Source organism: Varroa jacobsoni, unplaced genomic scaffold (genome assembly GCF_002532875.2).
Source record: "Varroa jacobsoni isolate VJ856 unplaced genomic scaffold, vjacob_1.0 scaffold_1145, whole genome shotgun sequence".
Taxonomy (NCBI): domain Eukaryota; kingdom Metazoa; phylum Arthropoda; class Arachnida; order Mesostigmata; family Varroidae; genus Varroa; species Varroa jacobsoni.
This window is the reverse complement of record NW_019214047.1, coordinates 145,615-164,886: the sequence shown is the minus strand read 5'-3', so window position 1 is coordinate 164,886 and position 19,272 is coordinate 145,615. Positions and strand designations below refer to the sequence as shown.

The 19,272-nt window shown below is 47.1% G+C and overlaps 1 protein-coding gene and 1 long non-coding RNA gene across 4 annotated transcripts in view; both read left to right on the top strand.

The window, feature by feature from the left end:
• Positions 1–19,272, top strand: part of pan (transcription factor pangolin) — a 139,445-nt gene that overhangs the window by 50,928 nt on the left and 69,245 nt on the right. The window lies entirely within an intron of this gene.
• Positions 10,084–19,227, top strand: LOC147752589 (uncharacterized). The gene is made up of 2 exons (XR_015313649.1): positions 10,084–10,586; positions 19,083–19,227. It is a non-coding gene; the product is annotated as an uncharacterized LOC147752589 (long non-coding RNA).

Sequence of the window (19,272 nt, the reverse complement as noted above, 5' to 3'; positions counted from 1 at the left end):
TTGGGTGTCTTTCCCCCTGACAAGTTTGCAGTTCGCGACAGATACATATATTATAATCGCGGCAATTATAAAGTCTATCAGCGCGGACACAAGATGCTACCGCTCAGTAATTTGCGGAAAGGGAGTTCTGACTGTTGTTTCGGTGACACGTTCCTAATCAAGAGGTTTTTTTCTTGCTGTTATTGTCATGCTTGTTGTTTTTACCGTATGATAAGAGGCCGAAATAAAATTGCTACAGATGTATGGGCTACCGAAGCAGACGCCAGTGTCTTGGCTTAGAAACGGCTGGAAACAATAACGGTAGCAACAACAGCATCACCAGCAGTGTCGCCAGGTTTACAGCGGTGATGAGAACTAAAGAAGAGCAAATAGATGAATTCTTTTTGGAATTTCTATATGGGCAAACGAGCCACGCTTTAATGACGGTCTGACGGTGCGTTCCTGATGTGATGTCCTGTGCACCTTCATTCCCACGGCATGAGTGGATTACGTTGATTTCCTGCTAAACGAATTATTTCAGTCGACTTGTGTGTTTGAGAATTACGCTGATAATTGTCCCATTATTCACGAGAGCGACAAAAAGGACATAATAAAAATAGGAGGGATTGTGTGTGATTACTCAATTATGCCTAATACACGGTACACTATAATTAAATCGATTAAGCAACACGAGGTAAAATGTGACAGTCAAATGAGGATGCATTGATACTACAATAAAGGAAAATGAATACCCCAGTCGTGCCTTTCACTGATCTCTATTTAAAATTTCTTAAAGTTTCCGTTAATTACGACAATTGAATTGGCAGTCCATGTTTTTTTTTAAGTTAAGGGCGCATTCTTGCGTCCTAAGAGTCGTTCTACACGATGAGAAAAAAAGACGAAAGAAGACAGGGTTAAGGACCGCGAATTGACGACCAACTGCGAAGCGAAATTATTAGGATATTGAGGTTACGTACTATCATTGTATTACCCGTTCGACGATATCGATGCAGTTGCTCTTACTCACTCTACTTTGCGCGTTTATGATCATCGCGTAGCGAGCGTTATCGTGCCGACGATTACCACCGATAGCAATTGTGGTAACAAGGAGGGAAGCAATTTTAATTCATCTGCGAGGTGACTGCATCCACTGTGGCTCATAGAGTCGATGAAACCGACGAAGGGAAACGGTCGAGCGGGGAAGCGCGAGATAGATAAAGAGTGCGCCGAAAAAGCAAGTGTTGTCGTCCGACTGAAAAGATTGCTTAGTCGGAAAAAGACAATAAAAATGGAAAGAGCCAGTTTAGCCAGAAGAAGAACTGAACAGGGACCAGATTCCTTCTTTTTGTCATCTCCCGTCGCCTATCTCTCAAATAACTCTCCATGTAGTACTGTTTGCGGTACGATACGTGCGCTCTCGTTGCTATGCGGCATCGAAACAAGCGGTGGTGCGGTATCGGCGGCCTGACCGCCTTTCCTTTCTCCCCCCGCCTCTCTCCACACACTCACTCTATCTCTAACCTTTCCTTGGCCAGCCATAGTAAGGAGGGATATTTTCGCAGGTCTTTGAGGAACTACCTACAACGAGCCGAATGTAGACGATGACCTATCGGCCAGCCGGCGGACCGACCAACCCAGGCAACGGGTGACGCTGAAGCGACGCAGCAGCATTAGAGGCAGCTAAGCATAGCTCAGCTTTTTTGTTCGCTCAGTTTAGTTCGCTAACGGGAAGAGTGCAAGAAGAGAAACCGGGATACGAATTACGGAGACTTCGAGCTCTTCTGAAAAAGAGAGTTTTTTTTTTCTCCATAGTAGGTACGCCTGTTCAACGCGACACGGCAAGAACACGCAGATGGATACGAACGTCGCTGAGAACCAGGACGAATGAAATGTTTAGCCTGAGTGGCCGTAGACTTGATTGCTTCTTTGTTATTGGCGCGGTGATTATGCTTGGAGCTTAAACGTTGTGTGAGCTCAAACAGAGACGACTGCGAGCCTGTTAGCTCCGGAACGCTGTCCTGCTAACGCTATGGGCGTGCGAAAGGTAATGGTGCTCGATGTGGAGGAAGTACAATGCAGGAAAGGTCACGCTCGACAAATTTTTTATAATTTCCGGATTCGAAAGACCACGAGGGCCGGTGAAGCGAAGGAAGTAAGCAAAAGCAGCATTTTCGCAGGGAAAAAGCAATTAGAGATCATCAAAACGTTTTCATTATTCTCCTGCCTCGGATGTTCGCTTTTTCCCTCTATGTGTCTTCAATTAAAAAGCACGAAATGCTCCATGATGATATCTAACCCGCGAAAAGTACGTAGCTTTAATAGGAACATATCTAAAATCATTCGCAGCGGATTTCACTGTATCTCAATGCTTATTGTCAGATGAACAGTTTGTATAAAGATCAATGAGACTATTTCTAAGATGAATTTTAGTTGTCGTTTAGAACAATTCTTGCCTAAGGATTCTGTGAGAATTTTACTCCAATAATACCGGCATAAACCTGATTAGCCATATTATTACCATTCCTCTTAAACAAGCCACAGCCAGCCAAAAACAAAAGAAAGCGGACGTGCTAGTTTTTTAGAGTCAGTTTCTTCGGATAATATAAGCAGAATACGCGAACCTCGCCCGAAGACATCTTTGGTGTACGGAAGTATAATGGCAGCAGGTATCGCTACTGGTTTTAGTATGTGGTTTTAAGGTAGGCAACAATCGTATTGCAGCAGCGGTAGTTGTCCTTCAACTTCCGTGCACATGTTGGTGGAAAACTTCGAGCTCCTTTATTGCGCTTGGAAAAGGAAGTGATAAATCAATAGAGGTATCATAGCCTGGGATAGACTCATCCTGGGTGACAGCGGCATTGTCAAACTAACTAGTAGCCCATTAGTGCTGCTGTTGCTAACACGCCTAACGACACCAGGTGACCATTGATTGACCAGGCGGTGAAAACGGCGGCGGTTATGTTTCAACAGGGAGATCCGCACCCAAAAGGATGTAAGCGACACCTGAGTACTTATCGGAGCACCGGAAAGAAGTCCATCATTCGCTGGTGGAAGGCATGGATTTTTCCTAACCCTGTCTGCTGCCAAAGACGGGAAACGCGCGCGCACGCCCTGTACCATTGCTGGGGAGCGCTATTGCCGACCGCCGTGCAATATGTGATAACAATAGAGCTAGTTGGGTTCTAGATTCGGTCGCCGCTGCCGCCGCAGCAGCAACAGCAGCAGATTCAGAAATGGTGGTGAATGTTGCTTGTTCGTGATCAACCGAGCGAAACGCTATTAGCTCAATCTGTGCCTAGAAAGCCCGAACTACCGTATATGTACATATGTTATCTCGAGCAGGCGCCCAAACGGGCGACTGCATACCTTATAGCAGTACTGCCAGTACGACTACTATCGCTTCCACTACCGGGGGTAGGGGTTTGAATAGGTCTCGTCTCTAGGTGATCCTGCATACGCGGAGAGAGGCTCGCACTCACACACACATGCAGAAATAGTTGGAGTGTTCAGAAGATGCCGAGACGATGAGGACCGCTGAGTTCAGAGTTGATAGCTGGGACTAGCAGGAGAAGCCTGTGAGAAGTAACTTTAATGGGTGTTAAGCACTGTCGTCGTCGTCGTCGTCGTGACCTGTTTAGCGTAGTGTGACTGGTGCTTGATAGGGAGCGGGTTGATTTGGGAAAAGAGGCTCCGGTGGGTGTGATTTTAATGCCGGCTTTGAAAGGATTGCTTGTTACAGTCGTTACGGGATACACTATTGACAATGCGACCGTCGGCCGCATCTAGTAGCACCGTCTATTGCCTTTGAAGTTCTAGCTTTTGGCTCGTATATTGACAAGAAGAGGTTTATTCAGTGGCCGTACTTACGGCGTCATTTAGATGCTCCCTCCTACTCCGTGTCTGCTTTCGGAGCTCGATCCTAGTCTCGAAGAAGCTAAAGAACAAGACGAACTTTCTCCGGGCATTTCTTTCTGCCTCTTTTGTCGCGTAGCAGTTCATGTCGATGCCCTAATGTTACCTATGTGGAATGAATGGAGGACAAGCTACTGCTTAGGGAATGAACGTGCTGCACCAAGGAACCCGCTTCGCAAGAAGGACGTGAGGGGTGGAGGAGGTAGAAAGGCGTCTCCATTGGCGAGCTCGTAGTTGACGCCCCCCAATTCAGATCGAAGGACTAGCTCCACTCTGCTGCTGATTGAACCTCGTCGATTCATTGTTAGCAAGAGGCCAAGTCTTTAAATCCGGCTGGCTTCCTATTACGAGGACCCCATCTTCATGGCAGCCTCGTGCAACGAAGCGCAGCTTCCCCACGAGGAGATGGAGTAATGCTTGCTAGAGACTCAACGAGAAGGGACGAAATGAGAGAGGCGATGCTATGAGGTGTCGCGTTTCGTGTAATCTACACCTACCCACCTACTACCTACATAGCTAGCGGTCACATACAGCTGTACATCGATATGGGAACATGTTCTCATAACGGGTACATCAACCCATCGGAGGGGAGGTATAAGTGCGGGGTGGTGTTAAGGTCGTAGTAATTTGTAAGGTGACTGGCAGGTTGAGCCGGTTGGGCCCGGGAAGGCCCGCCCTCTTCGAGGTGGGAAGTGTCGAGCCGTTTCGAGTGGGCCGGCGAAGCAAGCCGGCCTGGCGAAGTGTCAAAGGCGCGGAATGCAACAAACAGCCCAAGCATTATTATACTACGAGGAGCGAAGCGAACAGAGCGGAGGATTCACTCAAAGGGAGGAGGTGTGCACAAGCAGTTCGCGAGGTGTATGTCACAAGCCTCTGTGATAGAGTTGAGGAAAGGTTGAAAAAGGGCGGAGAAAAGCTAGTAACGGGGATGTGGGTGGGTGGTTGCTTGGGCGGCAGGGATTGGAAACTCTGCCGCGCACCTTCATCACTGCGTAACACTGTATGTTCTTGTTCTCGGTGGATGATTATACGTTTCAATTAATAATAGGTGAACGGAAAGCTGCTGAATCATACGACTCCGTCGCTCGGCTCTGATTCAGCCTCCGAGCAGTATATGCATCTCATTATATAGTCGGCTTTATTTGTTCAAAATTTGTTTAGTCAGATGACTATTATACGAATATATTGGTGATGTAAACGTCACTAACTGCAATGCATATGGAGTTTCAAAGTAGGTAAGAGGTTCTATTGAACCGTATCGTTAGACCCTTTTTTGACCGAGTCAGTCTTTTCCAATGGTTCTTCATCCTAGTGCCCTAACGAAAACTCTATCTGGTGCATTCCTTTGACACGTCCAAACTAGGTTAACAAAAGACGAATCTCTGTAGTGAATTGAGATTTTTTTTTTAATTTAATTTTGATTATTTTAAAGTTGTGGTGCTGCCACTTTTCCCCTTTAACATAGTTTGGCAGGCATTTGGAAGTGATGAGACGCTACTTTAAGCAGTGACAGCCATTCGAAACCAAGCGACGCCTGATCGCTGAGAAACGGCTATCCTCTTCGGCCGGGTGTTTGTGGGTGATCCTGTGTAATTGGCCCCCATGTACACCCCAGTCGCTCATCTGGTCTTGAGAGTTCAAAAAAGTAGTAGACGGGGGTCTGGAGTGTCTGTACTACGCCGGACAAGAGACAGATTTTTAGTTCAGAGAAGCGGAGAACAGCGAGAAGATGGAAAAAGAGCAGGAATAGCATCTATAGATGTTCGTGTTGCCGCTTTTCTTCGCCATATCACCTGTCGATGAGCATACCTCGGTCTATGCCAAACTGAGCAGCATACTGCTACTATACATTGACGGACATAGACGATAATAGTTTCATACAACATACATATTTTAGTTAGTGCCGTGGATCGCACTGGGTGAGCCGCTGGAAGGTTTTAGAAGTCCCAGGAGTAGTCTATCTTAGGACGTCTCAAGCCAATCACAGTGGCCATGGTACCGTCATATTGGTACAAAGATTAAACTGCATCTGGGCAGGAAGTGCTGGCAGGCTAAAACATTGCTGCTCCGACCCGACTATAGTCGGTCCAGATCGGCTTCTATCGAATCTCCTTGTTCTCAGTGCGTCCGTGTGTGGCGTTGTTTATTTGTAACCACGTCCGTATTTATGTGTCCGTATGTATGCTATGTGTTGTGTGTGTGATTGTATGATTGTATTTGAGCTTCTTTCCAATCAACATCGAGGTAGTGATGCTTTTCTGTTTCACTCCATATTACTCACTCACTCACTCACTTCCATTCTCTCTGTCTCTCACTGGAGCTACCTTCGAGCTCCGCCAATGCTATCACCGGGCAAGTCTTGTTTGCCCGCCCAGAATAAAGACAAGGATCTCTTTGATCTACCTCTCATCATATGCTTCGTATTTGGTGGGTACTGATACGTCACCGCCGTTGGCTGTCGTACCAGCACATTGCTTCTTGTTGATGGCACGGTAGAGGACATTAGCAACTGTAGTAGAAAGATCTTAGTAGCGACGACGACGACAACGACGGTAGCGGCATCAGCAACAGTATGGGCACGCAAACAGCGATGCCCTGCTGGCATCTCTTTCGATGGTAGCATACGCGTGTTCAGCCTGCCATGTACGTGTGTGTTTTGATTGGGCGTTTGTGCGTCTCTCGTGCTGCCGGTTTATTTATTTACATCGCGACGGAGCGGTCGCATGCGGGTGCCCCATTGCTGCTCTACGCCATGCGCTGCGCGCGGCCGCCGTCGTCATTGCGAGTGCTGTTGCCGATGCTGCCCTCTGACTGTCGCCGCTTATGTGTATGCTTATGCGATACCATTGCCTGTTGTTGCACATACAGAGACAACGGGACGGGAAGACAAGAGCGTTTGCCGCCGGTTTCCCGGCCGACGGGCATCGGTTGGAGGTTTACACAGCGGTAGCCGCTGCAGCGAAAACGGCTTCAACAGCAACGTGTGTTGAATGGATGTGCGTTCGCGCGTGTGCCAATTGTTGCTGCTGTCGTTGTCGTCGCTGAGCTTTTTCCTTCATACTCCTCAAGGCACGCCATGCTGTCCTTCATCCCGCATCTTGAACCAACAAATGTATTAGGCGTGCACCGAATGTCGCATAGATCTTCCGATATACACCTCCATTTTGTTCCCTCAACTAGCGACAGCTAGCGCAATGTGTCGTTCACAGACCGGAAGGTAAAATCGTTACCCGTAGCTGTGGCCGGCATCGTTGTGCAGCCCATCACGAAACTGCACAAAGGAGACAGACAGAAAGAAGGAGAACGATTAAGGAGGCACAGGTTACCTAGCGACCTGGGGTTGTCTTAGAAAAAAAATATTTCAAAGTGATCAGTGCTAGGGCGCGTGCAAATAGCGCAATTTTACATGGCAGTCTTCGTCAGGTTTCAGAGTAAGGCAGCGTCTGAAAAAGTCCCGTTCAACCATAACGTGTGTATGTACATTAGTAATAACTGTAATCGGCCACCATTTTGTCGGTAGCCTTGCCTATACCCAAGTTAATCAAATGGGGCGAGGTAAAAAAGTCGATGGAAGAGAACTATTGTTAACAACAGTTATCGTTGCTTATGTTCTTCTTGTTGTTGTTATTAATCTACACATGTTACAGTTGCTGTGTGCTTGGTGACGGACGGACTTAAAGGTGGCAACAGTGGATACTACTACTGTAGGGCTGGGAAGGCAGCGGAACAAAGAAAAAAAAGAGTAGAGAGCTGTAAACCGCACCAAGCACGCCGAAACCAAATATAAAATCTACACATGGAAAGTGACTGTGACATCAGTTAATGGGGCGGGATAGCCACTATTGCTTGGAGGAAACTACGACATAGATATTGTATCTATCTGTACAGAGGCAAACAGAGGCTTCAAACAACATTTCTACGGATAGATACACCGCTAAGAAAAGGGAAAGCAACCAGAAAAGAAACATGCAGATAAAATATCGAAAAAATCAACCGTTGTTGATCAGCGGGAAACAAGCGAAAGGGTGGGCGCGGTGTCGGCGGGGGGCGGACGCGAAAGTTTGCTGAAGAACTAACGACGACAAAAACGAAAGAAATGTAAGAAAACTTGCTTCAAAAGCTAAAGCTAAACCAAGAAGAAAGAGAAGGAGAAATAAAACGGTCTTTGGCGAGGGCAGAAAAGAAAAACGAAGGACGCCACAGAAAGATGACGTCTGGAGGCCCCCTTCTCTCCCTCTCAAAACGCAAGGGGGGAGGGGGTAAAACGACCCGAAGAAAGAAAGTCAACGGTGCTGCTGTTGCTTAAGAGAAGTAGATAATAATCAACATGGCGATGCAGCGGCAAACAGGTACGAGCAGGTCGAAAGACAGCTGCTGATAATAGATTGATACTCTGGCCCTGCTCTCATTCTAGCATCTGCATGAAAGAATAAAAGCAAATTGAAGAACAATAGAAGTTATAATAACAACATTGACAACACTAACCACAAATATTGTAGAATGAAATTGATATAGCTGACTCATATGGCTGCTACGATTAAATTACTCACATTCTACGTATTATTAAAGCATATCATACATGAAACAAGATAGTTTTCGCCGCGCTACCCACTCACCGCATAGATATCATAATATCATACGTAGAATAATGTTATATCGAGAAAAAAGCTAGGAAACATTGATACACTGATCGAAAATGTCAAATTGGCAATGCGCACCTACTTACTATGCGCTGGCGCAACTGCTCTGAAGGCTTGAACACGAGCTTGCTTCACGGGTTATCGCTGGGCCGACGGCGCGCTCGCGCGTTTGCTGTCCTCATTCCATCAATGGGAAGACAATCAAGCTCGAGTTACATCATCACGTAGCTCTATGTGAACAGGGTACATGTCACTGCGCTTGTGTACGTTATCATTATAATCGCCAACAACGATCCGTTCATGCCAGATACAATCGGCATGGCTTTTTTGTGTCGTTATTTACGCCGTTCAATAGCGAGCTGGCCGGTCACTCAACTGTTGCGTCCCCACCCTCTTTTCCCGCAACGTAATCACAATAGACATGTACGTAGACGCAAGTGAACATCGATGCGGATAGCCGAAGGTGGCGACAACTAGTGGGCAACATATATCTAAAATAGTTTGCGTAGGCGTCTTGTTGTTACTTTGGTTGCGCGCTAGTAGCTACTGTGGTAACGACGTCGAAGCCATAACCGCTACGGCGGCCGGGTACTACGGGCAACAACGACGACGACGACACCAATAACAGCAGCAGCAGCAGCAGCAACAACATAGCGGCGGTAGCAATAACGTCACAAACGACAGAGGCATGACGAAACAGCGATAGGCGCAACATAAATGATCGAAGACGGTGGTGCTGACGCTGGCGACGGTGGGGTATTCCGCTGTAGCGCGCTCATCTGTGTAGTAGCCAGATAGTGGCGGCGCGGCGCGGCGCGGCGCAGCGCAGCGCAGAGTACGATAGACAGACGTCAAGCTACGAGCCCGGCAGTCAGATTAGGCCAACAAACTATCAGCCTATGTGTACGGCCGGACTAGTTCACTCCTGCTTTTGCTGTCGTCCGACAATGCTATCGGATGTGTCGTGTCGGGTTGAGACGACCGCTCTTTCATAAACACGACCTCTGGATTCTAGAACATTGACGACTGGACCGGCAGCACTGCCAGTGGTGACACAGCGGACTAGACTATCGGAGCTGCCATTATATTACAGTACTTATAGTGGAACAACGTTCTATTCAGTAGGAGCAGGACGGATAGAGGGACTGGCTCCTGATTTCGAGATGAACGGTAGTAACGGTTCCCTATAAAAAAACTGCGTGCACTGAAATAACTGTCGATCTAGTCGATACGGTTCCGTATTATAATCCTGCAATCATAATCCTCACGTTCTGCCGTTGCTGTGATTACTGTGGTGGCTGACGAGTTATTTTCGAATTTTCGCGCCATTTCTGTCACACGATGCTGCTATTATTATTAGAATTTGTGGCAGGTTATGCCTGTACTTTGTTCGACGAATGAATGATACAGCCTGTCTGCCTGCCTGCCTGCCTGCCTGGATGAAGGTTGGTTTTCCTTCCAATGCGTGGCATAAACATTGACACAAATGTAATAATGAGCGCGGCTGTGCGTAGACTCGGTCCTCGATACGTCGATGCTTTGAAGTGTTTTCTTCTGCTGTTCCGTTGATTGCACTCATTTTTTTCAATATTTTATGGCCGAGAAAAGGACCATTGAAAGCGGCGCTGTTGTCCGCGTTCGTTTAATATCGTGATGTAGCTAAATCACACGCTCGCTCCTTTCAAAGGGCACCTGTTAACTTACCACTACAAGTTCGCTTTGCTTAAAACGGGGCTGGATGCTGGCTGACCGATGAAACGGGTAAGGAAGTGCGCGGTTTCGGAGCGTATACAACGATGGACAATATCCTTAATCCAGTACGCATCCACACACGCAACTGGTTTCAACAAAGTGGCGCTCTGACGAGATTGCTAATTAGATCGTTCACAATCATGCAAATTAGATGCGGAAGATTTGACTTGGCCGACTAGCTACAACTCTCCTGGCCCGTTTAAAATCGAGATGCAGGCAGGCAGACAGGCATGGAAACGCGAGATCTCATCTCATCTGAACGGCGATGTCGTGATTACGTTATCACACAGTATTAGTAATACGGTATGCGTTACTAAAACTTTGTATTATTACTATTGCTATAATTATCACTCGTCAACAAAGCGACTTTTCTGTTTCTGCATTTTTCTGTTGGTGGCAGCAAGAAAGACGCGGCCTTGTTTAGTTGTTGTTTGTTTGAGATGCAAATACTTCCATCGTCTGATTGGGAAGCGACGTTGCCAACAGTCTTTCCACTATAGTTCTAACACTATTCTGCGTTTTGGGCCGTACGTCTAAGCGGCTTCATCCGTTCGCCAATGATCGCTCGTCGCGATTGCTAAGTTATCTACAGTCCTTCGCTGCCGGTTTTCACCATCACAAGCGTTACTATTGCCACAAGCAGCAGCATGGTCTGTATTTGAGAACGAACAGCTTTGGATTAAACAGAGATAGCCAATTGCGTGATGAAAGGTAACAAAGTGAATATACGGTGACCATTTCTTCGAGTGGTGGATCTGCTGCAGTAGAAATATAAAACAGTTTCCTGATAAGTACTAGGACAGCGGGCAGAGATAGATATCGCGACGGTACGTTCCAGAAGGGCATCGAGCGAAGATACAGGGAAGGCAGAGGGTGTTCTAATGGTGCTTTTCTACGGTTTCTATATCGCTTCGTTCGTTTCGGATCTTTATGAATGTAGAGTTTATCTCCTGTTGTTCGTTACGTTGAATCCTTGATAGAGTTATCAGAGAATTGAGCTTAGTATTATTCTTATGATACGCATGTGCGCCAAAGGCTGATTTGATCGTTTTCGATCATCCATCATAGTTTCGTTTATATTTCGTTACCTTTGGTGGTCTGCCACTTCGGCCGCGACGATGTTGCACTCCCCATGAAAACGAAAGGGTACAACTGTGTTCAGATAAAACTGGGCGTATACTGCAGAAGGTAAGATCGATTACCCACTGCTATTTTCGACATGGACAACAATATAGTCACGGTCTACTAGCAGGGACAATAAGGCCAAAAAGATTGAGCTTTGCAACAGTTCGTTTCGTATATGCTCGCTTCCGTCGCGGCTGTCCATGCTGTGGGCGACAGCATATGCTTCGGTGCTCCATAACGTCTGTGTCGTCCGAATCTCCTACAGAGACAGCAATAGACAACGAAATCAGATGAAAAAAATGATGCCAACAACAACAATAATAGTAATAGAGAGAGCAGCAGCGCGATTCGGGAAAGCCTGCTCAAGTAAAAGGGTGGACCACCATGATCGTGTGAAAGCGTTCGCGCGAAGCCTGACCACCTTTTCATCTACAGGTGACGCCGCTGCCTGCGCCTTGTCAACTCGCTGTCGTTGTCGTGATCGCCATGGTTAACCTATCGGGTGTTTTTTGGCAGGCAGAGCAACCTAAAACGGCTATCTCCTAAGGCTACGGCTGTTGAACGAAGTCAATTGCAGCTGTGTGTGGCTGTTAGGCTGTGGCTTTCATGACACTGTTTGTAGCTCTGCTAACAACAGAGCCGTTAGTAGGCCTAATTGTCTCTTTTCTTATCATTACATCGTATCATCCGTGTTCTCTAATACGATCGTCATCAACAGAACAGTTGACCCTGAGTGCACCGATTGTGATACTGAAGGCTGATCCGCGAAAGGCAAAAGGTTTCGTGTGTTTGTTCCATTGATGATGTAGGTAGTGGCCCGAGCGAACTCTCACTCCGTGGGACTCATGCTTGAATCGGGTCCTGGGCTGGGTGACGCGCCAATCAGTCACTTGGCCCGTACTCAGCATGACCGGATTAGACTGAACGTGAAAAATAAATTACTTGTCCATCATCCTTCTGACCAAAATCCCCAAGACCAGATCGCTGGCATGAATGTTTCTCTTGAACACAGATGGCCGACTGACGTTACTAAGAGCGGGAACGCAAGCGACAAAATACGGCAACAACAACGTTTTTTTTTCCCCGCAAGAGCTTACAAGTGGATTAAAATAGTATAGAAGAGTCGTTTATGCCAAATTGCCTGTTAACTATTGAACAAAATGGCTGCTAAGGTATTATTTCGAATTTCAACTTTTTTTTTTGCTATGACTAAGATACGATGCCGTTACCGAGTGGTGCCAGCTACAATAGCCGCCGCTGTGCAGCGTTCCCTCAGCAGCGACTAGGCTATTCTTCGGTTGGTACGAATCGACAGTGACGATCAAATGGGCGCGGTCATGTTGTTGTTGTTGCATAATCACTTTTTCTTCCTTACAGACGTAAACCCTGCATACAGCTCATCGGCTGGTCGACTCTGATTGTTCTATAAATATTTAATAGAATGAAAAAAAGAAAAAGGGTTTAAGAGAAAAGCTGGCATGAAAATATATAGCAAACGCCTTCGCCGCTGCCGCTCCCGCGGACGCCTGCAGCTGATGATGATGATGATGATGATGATGGCAAGATTTTGAAACAGACCGGGCCAGCGAATGCGTAAGTGAGAGAAGCCAGCGACGAACGAGATAGCGAGAGACAGAGAGAGGAACTCTCAGGAGGAAACTTCACAGGAGCAAGAACGGTGGGGGCGGGGTCGCTCGACAACGAAACCGTTGTGCGACGATGTTTCAAGATCCGGAGGAGATTCTCTTGTTCTAGATGAAGGAAGAAACGAGTAGTGGCGGGTCATAGTTGTGTTGGCGTTACTGTCTTTACGGTTACCGCCGTTGCTGGTGCCCTTTTGAAAGTTCGAAGGACCTTGATCGACGAAGGAATGCGCCAGTGAAGGCGGAGAACATCCAGGAGAGAAATGAGATAAAAACATGGGCCTGAACACCTTATTCTCAGGACTGGTTGAAATATTCCGACGGTATTTTAATATGTCCAGATAAGATCGTGATCATTTTTGATCTCGGTTTTGGAAATTCAAATCTCAACATATACGACACCGCTGTTTTATTGGTGGGGGGCCAAGAGCAGCCAGCCACTAGCTCGTCAGACAGGTAGAAAAAGCCATTCGATTGTTATGGATACAATCGGACATATTGATTCGGGGATAGGGATTATTCGAAATATAAGAACTCCGTTCAGACCACAAGAAACTGTGCGTAACATTTAGTCACAGGAATGTACACGCCAACGACCTTAATCGATCGGTAATCGGTCGATGTCCTAAATACTATATATATGTATATATAGTATCTGTATATTGTTTATATGTATTGCTTTTAAGTCATTAATTCACTACATTATTATGATTCTTTTTGTCATCTTATCAAACTTTCAGGGGTTATGCTTTTGGTCACGAAAAATCCCGACTGGCGTAAGCGTAAATTTGTGTTTAAGCAAAAATGTCGAAACGGTATACAGTTGCCTTTGTTGAAACATTGCCATCACCATACGCTACGGAAGCTTTGTTTATGTATATAATTTCAAGGTGAAACAGTTTTGTGTGTTACTAGCGCTGTTATCATCATTGTGGTCAATTCAGTGATTAAGTTAGGAAATCGCTCCTAGGGCAACCATTACGATGTTAATCTACCAACTTTACATCACTCTACTGTGGCAGATCCTGCCCTCGAATAACCTCATACGGGCCGGATGATAGACGCCTGCAAACGGTTTTTTCATTGCTCGTCTGGCAGCGATGTAGCAGCTTCGCTTCACCACCGTTCGCGTTGGCCGACGCCGCTGCTACTAGTTTACCGCCAGACAATGGCGACCACATGAACCGGTGCGATCGGCGTCAAGGCGAAAGAACTCGTCTAGCTGCCGTGAACTCCGCTGCTGTGGCTACTGCTGCCGCTCTGAGTAAACAGAGTCGTTTGCTCGATGCTGCTGTTTGGCGCGGCGCCTAATCAGTGCCACAGCGAGCCCAACAGCGAAAAGGCAAGTACTCAGTGCGTCCGTCCGTCCGTCCGTCTGCAGATCGCTTCTTAGCATTGTGATGCTGCGAGCAACTCCAGCCGGACAGAATATGACGCAGCCTAGTCCTATGGTAACCAGGGCTCCTTGTACGGCGGCAGTGTCGGCGATGGTGGCAACGATGTCTCGACGATTGGAAAACGGTGCGCGTGGTGGCGCAGAACAGCGAATGAACCGCTTTCTCGCTAGCCGGTGAAATGAGCACGAACGAAGTGACTCGAGAAGACGCCAGCAGAGAACGCGACCAACCTACCACTAGTCACGAGAGTGGGACTGTGGAAAAAGAGTCTGAAAGTCGACGAGCTGACTAGCAGTTGACGGCTGGCGGAACCTTCTCCTCGCTTGTTGCTTGTTTTTGCCCATGGCCGTACTCTACTATCCGATGGATTGTGGTAGCGCGAACGGCGGTGCCGGTAGTGGCGGCAGCGGCAGCGGCAGCGGGTAGTGATGTCTACGCTGACTACCACTTCCACAACTATGCTAAAACTAGCATAACGAACTGTGTGCCAGACGCCATCACCGCTGCTGCCACCGTCATGGTCGCCAGGCCGACAGGCAGCGTCGTTGCCACTGTATTTGCTGTTAACGTTACTGCTGTTTCCACCGATGAACACAAGAGGGGCTTGTCTGTGTTGTAGAAAGTTGTAAAAACACACGCAATGCGTCGTGCCAATTTCTCTTGGTCTTTCTGCACCACCGCCACCAGCATCGCGTATTAACCAGGAGTAGCCAATCCTAACCTATTCTATTCCAGCTAATACAGCGCGCCCGCGTGAACCTTATGCCTGTCTGTCGCTGGTTAGCTGACTGTTGCGTTGCGGCTCACAGAGGCTATGGACTACGCCTGCGGCTGTTGTCGATATTATTGTTCTTCTTTGCCTAGATAGATGTCCATCTTTTCGTCTCTTTGAGACTCGTTCACGCGCGCGTCCGCGCACCCCTCTCGGCTGTGCTGTTTTTTTTACTTGGAGTTTGTACTATATAATATTCTGTTATTATGGCTGCGGATGGGTCGAACGTCGCTCGCCGATTGGCGCTTGTTCCGATCCTCGTGTTCTCTTTGGCACTTAGTTAATTCGCTGATCCTATAGTTTTTCCGGTGCAGTCGTGCTGGTCGCTGGCCGATTTGCCTGCACGGTCGCTTCGCATGATGGCGCACAATCTCCTCAGACGCTTGAGTTACTAGGCCGATTCTATCGATCGTGGATTAAATACGTAGCAAAAGCGCGCTGTAATCTTTAGCACTTTCTGCGTGCACATATACAAATGTATGCATGTATGCAAAAAGTGCATATTGACGAAAAAGACGGCATCACTAACGGCGCACGATACAAGGCAAAAAAACATTGCTCATGAACGTTGTTTCTAGGAAGAACATTCCCTTTCGCAGATATCAGTTGCTATTGAACATCTTTCAACAACAGCGGAAAGAATAGTGGCTCTTATAATGGTTATCGTACAAGGAACCATTGTTAAGTCAATTGGGTACACCGTTAGCTTGTCAATAGTAGCGTGTCTTGTTGGCACAATACAATGCTATCCCGGCCATTTCCGTTCTGCTTGATTAACGCCGATTGATTGTGGCCAATAGCAAATCGATTTGTAACGGTCGTCCGACGTTTTTTTCGCATAACAGCCGAAAAGCTAACCGCGCGTAAGGTACGCCATGCTGTTTCGGCTTGCAGGAAGTTGCTGAGCTAGTTAGCAGCGATAGCAGTCGCCTAATGCTAACATCTTGTCTGTCTGCGCCAACTCCAGCTTGATCGCGAAACCGTTATGCCGTTCCCGGCTGGATAAATGTACGACAAATTTATATGTATATTAACGTCGTACTGGTATAATCGCAAATCATAGCTTTTACCCCTCGTCATTGATACGATACACTAAATGGCGCTGACTGTTTTTACTTCTTTTGCCGTATTCTTGATCCTGGGCGTCAGTCCGCCCGCGTAGCTAGCTCAGCGGTCGATTGTATATCGATTCCCTGCAAGCCTAAACACGAAAATACGTATCGCAAACCAGCAAAACAGGTGAGTAAACGAGAAACACTTAAAAGATGAAAAATAAAATGACGAAAACCAAGAAAAGGCATAAATATATCAGCAACAGCGGCATACGAAGCGTCATCACGAGCGACGAACGACGATCGCTCTCATTATCGCGACGGTCGTTACCGCAACTGCCGGTGTCCTCATCGACATCGGCAGCAACCGTCTTTGTTGTAGCCGTTGCCAGGGTCGCCGCGCGACAAAGCAGATTAATAAGCCGTCGCGTGATGAGCAGCGAAAACGATAGTAGCGGAAGCGAAAATGGCAGCGAACACGTGAGGGACAGGCTATGAAAAAAAAACAAGGAAAATGAGAGATACACAGAAGCAGTATCGGTGGTTGTTCTTCTGTTAGCGGCGATTCTATCGCTGCGCTGCTTGGGTGGTTGTTAGAATAGCAGCTGGCAATGTTGCCGTTTATAGATTGACATCAGAGCGACGTCTGATTTTAGAGCTGGACAGCAACCCCAAGGTAAAAGCTCTACGTTTGTCTAGAGGCTTAATCATCATCGAGGGACGCGATCGGAGGTGCTTGGCGAGGACACTGCTTCTGTGCTTCTGATTTTTTCATATTATCACCGTGGTGCTGTTTGTCCAATTTGGTATAGCTGCTTACGGTCACCTTTACCTTCTTCTACATGTATAGCCCTGCTGCGTATGCTTGGGGTGACATGTAATGGCGTTAAGCCCTAGGAGCCGTCGACGTGCGAAGTTGTCGCACCTCAAAAATCATCGTTTTAGCGACGTTTTCTTGTCGGTGCTGCTGGTATTTCTCAAGCAAAGTTACTAGTAGTCATTGACGGAGGTATCGAACTGAGCGGCAATATATGGTCGAAGGCAGAAACGATGGTCTTTATGTAGAAGCAGACTCCCTTATCCGAGGAGGTATTAAACGAAACAAACAGGTCCTAAAGAACCCTGACGAAGCAGGCGTGGTCGTGGGGTCCCGGCAACCAGATTTAATTAGTCAGCCGGCTGTTTTGCTTGGCTTTGTGGCTGGTTGTTGTTGTTGTTAATGATCCTGTACTGGCTTTTGTGTCCGTATTCCCTTTATCTGCTGGGCCATGAAGGTGGACGCAATGACGGCTACAGCGACGGCATGAGAGATGCTAGCTAAAACAAGAAACATAACGAAAAAGAGCAGTTCAGCTTGTGTGAGTTGACTCATCATATTACCCACGTCTACACTATTTAGCCGCTTTCGGAGCTGGCGTTCCTGTTTATGGCGCTTCAGAGCTGGTGGCGGCCGTACGGACAGCACAAGCCGAAGTAGCCAAAACGACGATTTGGTTTATAGCCGATGACGAGGCCGAATTAGCAAAGAAATCAGTCGATGCTACAGTCTCTTGTCCGTCCATCGCCGGTGCTACTTCAGACTCTATTTCATGTGCGTCGAGGCTACAAAGTGGCAATTGTTATATTGTATGTCATAACGGGACTCCAGCTGGCACGGGTGTGTATCGATCAGTAAGCCTCCCTAGCTGGCAAAGGCAGCGTAGAAAGGAACAAGTTCGATTTGGTATCATCGACGGTACGGTGGAATTCAGCACCTATTACCTGGCGGGCAACCATCTCCACCGGGACCCGGTTGAGCCTATTGTCAGTTTGCCCTCACTATGTCACTCAGCTATCCAAATCAAAGTCAGGCTTGATGCAGTAAGCACATATTCTCTGGTCGCTATCTGATTTTTATGTGTGGGGTCATGGGGTAAGGGACTGACGACAATTATGTAGTCATCTGAATCGAAAGCATTTGTTGCTCCAGTCACTTACGTGAGATTGATACGAATAGTGATAATCTTATTGTATGGACTTCATGTATTGCTTTTCGCAGGTTTCGTAATCGTTAGGGGATAGACGGCCGGCTGCTGACGGCATTTGCACTACTGCCGCCATGTCACTGGGCCAACCTGTTGTTGTTATGCAACAGTTCGATGTAGCTGGTTGTTGTAGAAGTGGTTAATTAGTTAGATAATGCATATAATACCTATGTTTTGTCAATTTCTAGAGAAGCTGCAGCATCAGGAAGCTGGGTTGACCATAATAGCTACTGCTGCTCTAGCTACGCTGTTGAACGGCAACGATAATAGTCGGCTGAATGGTTAGAACAGTTGCTGCTGCTGCTAGTGCCGGTTGCGGGCGAGTGAACAAACATAAACAAAACAGCAATCGAGCAACAATACGACTGCCATTCTCTACAGCCCTAGGCTATTGCGGCTAGCGTCATCGCCGCCCGAGGAGTTCTCTAGAGACGAGCCGGGGGGTGCGGGCGCTTGAAGGAAACAGGAGGGCCAAGCAAAAGATAGTGGAAAGAGGTGATGGCAGGCGCACAAACGGTTGAATTTTCCGAGTCGCATATAACAGGCAGAGAAAGTTGGCCACATCAAAAAAAAAAAAGTGATACCCGTTTGCTAGTCGTGACTGAACGAAGGATGTTGAAAATGTTACTTCATAAACATATATTGTTTTTGCTTTGGACAACTTTTTTAAATTTTCTTTGTTGTTAGTACTATCAAGTCGTGGTTATTGCCATAGGTGACCCAGCGGTCCTAGTTACTGCCACCTCCAAATGATGCTGTTCTATTTTCTTTTGTTACCTTATCAAGGGAGCACCGCGGGAACGTCTCGTAACGGTTATGCTGGGTTCTATGGACAGGCGAGAAAGAAGGAGGAGATAGAGAGACAGAGAGAGAGAATCGCTTGGATCAACGGCTTGATGTTGTTGGCCGGCAAATAACACAGGAGCAGACATGATAGAGTAAAATATAAGGAAGAAAATATAGTCCACGAGAAAAG